Here is a 4555-nt window from a genome sequence, read left to right as displayed (position 1 = left end):
TTGTAAGTTATGTAAGTTATGTATAATATTAATTAATTAACTAACTTATGTAATTTAAGTATAATATTAATGTAAGTTATGTAAGTTGTAAGTTATGTAAGTTATGTATAATATTAATTAACTAACTTATGTAATTTAAGTATAATATTAATGTAAGTTATGTAATTAATGTATAATATTAATTAATTAAGTCATGTAATTTATGTATAATATTAATGTAAGTTATGTAATTAATGTATAATATTAATTAATTAAGTCATGTAATTTATGTATAATATTAATGTAAGTTATGTAATTAATGTATAATATTAATTAATTAAGTCATGTAATTTATGTATAATATTAATGTAAGTTATGTAATTAATGTATAATATTAATTAATTAAGTCATATAATTTATGTATAATATTAATGTAAGTTATGTAATTAATGTATAATATTAATCAATTAAGTCATATAATTTATGTATAATATTAATGCAAGTTATGTAATATATGTATAATATTAATTAATTAAGTTATGTAATTTATGTAATTTATGTATAATATTAAATAATCAAGTTATGTATAATATTAATTTTTTTATACATTTTTTTGAACAAATTTAAGTGCCAAATATATATATTCCACTACTTTTCCCCCTAAATCCTAGGTTTAAGGCTCGTTGGGTTGCAAATGGAAGCCTAATTCATTTTTAATGAACCCTATTAACCAAATTCGACTTTGATTTTTCTTAATGACTTATTAGAGAAAAAATAATTTAATTATATATCCTGTTATTTACCCACAATATTGGTTAAGTTCTATAGGTCGAATTCTCTTGTCTTGAGGGCTTCGGTTTGACTTTAATCTATTATGTTTTAGCAGTTATGAGTACCATGTGGATTTGAAATGTTGACATGATAAACTTGGTGTAATATGTGAAATTATTACTTGAAGTATCTAGAATAAAAGCATTAATTGGAATGAGCAAAAAGAACCCAAGGAAGCTGGAAAGTGACTCCAACTGCAAAATTTGGTTCGGGTTATAGTTAAACAAATTTGGTTTTTGGTTCAGAAGTTTAAAACCGCAATTATTCAAACTAACCAAAACCTATTTCTTATTTAATTTATAGTCGGTTTCTAATTTTTTGAGAGTATAAAATTAATAATTTATGACTAAATTATTGAAAAATACTATATAAAAAAAGTATTTTAAATTTTAAAAAGACCAGTAACTGAACTGTTAGAAAAACCAAATTTTATTGCTCGACCAAGAATCGAATCATTAGAAAAATACTATATCCAATGAATGAATCGCTTCCCACCTCATCGACCTCAAATATGAAGAACTTTCACTAGATGAAATCAATGTAAAGTTTTATCAAGAAGCGAGCCGAACCAGCAGACTTCAATTCTATTATAAATATCAACTTGATAATGTGATTTCATTCGAAAGACATTATTGTTTAAAAGTGGTGGATTCCATCGCTAAATAACCCAAGTTCGAAAAAGACAAGCTTTTCACTAATTAACAAATGAAGGAAAAAGATCCGTCCCTATAATGAAAAACTGTCCAATTCATTTTCATTTCCATATAAAATGGCTAAGACCAGACCTAACTAGCTCTAATAGTTCATAGTCATTATTTAAAGAACAGTCTATGCCGTTGTCACCCTAGTTACAACAAACCCTTCTCGATTTCATCCCACAAATCCGCATTTTTCGAGAACTTCTTCTTAACATTCTTGATAAGTTCTTTAGCTTCCTCAACCTTAGATATGCTTCGAAGTCCATTCACGAGTGATTTCATAGTCGAAATTTGAACCCATTTTTCTCCATATCTCTCTTACAAATTTTCAAGGCACCTCAAAATCCCCACCTTGACACAAGAAATGAACCATATTGAAATAACAATTACTACAGGCTCCAAGCCTCTATTCACCATGCTATTAAACAAGCTCTTAGCCTCCTTTTTCTGACCTTCTAATGGATCTAGCTAGAGGTTAATGATTTTATTGCTCTTGAATCAAATGGTAATATAGGAAATTGGGGGAGCTAAGGTGATAGGAACAGGGAGATTGAGTAGAAAAATTTGAATTTTAATCAGACTTAGGTATTGTCTTCCTATCTAGGCATATGAACCGTGGGAGGGGGAGAATAAAATACAGGTGTGGGTTCAAAAGCTTCAGCTTTAAACTCAAATAGATGAATTCCGTAATGATTTCAACTCAACAAATATTCAAAAAATTTGTAATTAACATCGATAGAATAAACAAATTTTTAATCGCAATTTGTAATTAACATCGACAGAATAAACAAAAAATATTCAACAAATTTGTAATTAATCACGTTAAAAATATGCGCAAATTGCCCATTCCCAATCGATTCATCGAATCCACAAATTTCCATGACAGAATCAGTTTAATCGAAACCCTAAACCCAAAAAAACAAAACCCTAAAATTTTAATCGGTCATCGACAGAAATGGCTCACCTGGGATACAAATCTCGCAGCTTTGCCCAACAATGGTGTAAAGACGATGTTCTCTCTTCTGTTGATTCCTGAGATGTCGGCTCCTCTTATTTTCTTGCTAATTTTTTTCTTCCCTGTGGAATCGCTGCTGTGCCTCTGCTAATTAAGTTTCTTCAGATAATCGTAAAGGAGACGGAGGGGAGGGATTAAGTCAAAATGTCCTCATAGGAAACGGCACCGTTTAAGGTAATTTTAAGTCTCGTTTGCGGCGTTTTTAAAACAAACGCCTCTATTGTATTCCCATTTGCGGCGTTTTATACAGAAACGCCACTAATATTTTAAAGCACGTAAAGAAACGGCGCCGTTTTTCCAAATTTTAAATTTTATCCATAAACTGAAACGACGGCGTATCAAACCAGCTTGGAATTTTTTTGTAGTGTTTTTTAAAAAAACGCCGGTAATGTCCACCTTTAGCGGCGTTTTTGGCAAAACCGCCAGTAAAAAATATAAATTCTTTTAACAAAACGGTGCCGTTTTGGGAAATTTGTATATATTAGCGGCGTTTTTATCACATTATTTATTTATTGTATTTTCATTAAAATTTTTAGTAAATAATTATTAAAGTTTTAAGTAATGTTTAAAAGTTTTTGATAAAATTATAAATTTTTGTTTTTTTATTTCCTTTTTATAATTTTTTTATTTTTTCTTATACTTTGGTCCTGTCCAAATTAAATAATTAATCATATATATATATATATATATATATATTCATATAAAATATCAAATTGTTAAGGTTTAATATTTTTCAGACAATTTAGTATTAATTAATTGTATCATTTAACAAGTCTCAAATAAACCTTAATACCCTAATTTAACCATTAATATATAAGCGGTCAATATATAAATTAATATATTTTAGTAATATATACTCATAATTTAAATATATTTATTTTATTATTAAGAAAATATTTAATATATAAATTAATAGAACTAATTAATCTGAGCTTAAACCTTATTCTGATCTACCTTAAATCACTAACTCTTAACCATAATTAAGTACCCCAAACCCCAAACCCCAAACCCTACCCCTAAACCCTAAACACTATTTAATATATAATTTAAAAAACACTAATTAATCTAAACCCTAAACCCTCACTCGACCACGAATCACTAACCCCCAACCCCTAAACATTATTTAATATATAAATTAAAAAAATACTAATTAATCTAAATCCTAAACCCTACCCCTAACCCCTAAACATTATTTAATATATAAATAAAAAACACTAATTAATCTAAATCCTAAACCCCTAGCTAACCCTAAATCCCTAACCCCTAAACATTATTTAATATTATATAATTTAAAATATATTAATTAGTCTAAACACTAAACTCTAACCTAACACCGAATCCATAAACCCTAAACTTCTAACCTTTAACCTCTAACCCCTAACCCCTAATTAACCAATAAACCCTATTTCCATAATCTAAACCTTAAAATTGTAACTCTTAAATTAACCGGCCCTAAATCTTAAATTAACCATATATATACGTTACCCTAAACTATAATGATAATTAAATTAAATATTTTAAAATTAATACTATCGTATCTTTTAAAATTATATTTGAAATTATTTAATATATAAATTAAAAATCAGTCAATTATGTACCCAAAAAATTTTAAAATTATTTTAATTAAATTATAGAATCTTAATTTCTCCATTTTTAACAAATATTTTTCTATGTTTTTTTATTTCAAATTATATCTACGTGTCATTATTTCAAATTTATTCATTTTTAACAAATATTCAATTAAAAATAAATTGGATTTTAATTAATATAAATAAACAAATTACATAGCAAATAGATAGATAAAATGTTTTTGCGGCGCTTTACAAAAAACGCCGCTAAAGGCATCAGCATTAGCGGCGCTTATTCAAAAACGCCGCTAAAGTCCCCAAAAACTCAGAAAACGGTGCCGTTGGGCTTAGGCTTTTGCGGCACATTTAAAAAAACGCCGCTAACGACCTGAGCATTAGCGGCGCTTTACATAAAACGCCACTAAAGACCCCAAAAACTCAGAAAACGGTGCCGTTGGGCTTAG

This window comes from Gossypium raimondii, chromosome 4 (genome assembly GCF_025698545.1).
Source record: "Gossypium raimondii isolate GPD5lz chromosome 4, ASM2569854v1, whole genome shotgun sequence".
Classification (NCBI taxonomy): Eukaryota; Viridiplantae; Streptophyta; class Magnoliopsida; order Malvales; family Malvaceae; genus Gossypium; species Gossypium raimondii.
Note: the sequence above shows the minus strand (reverse complement) of the source record.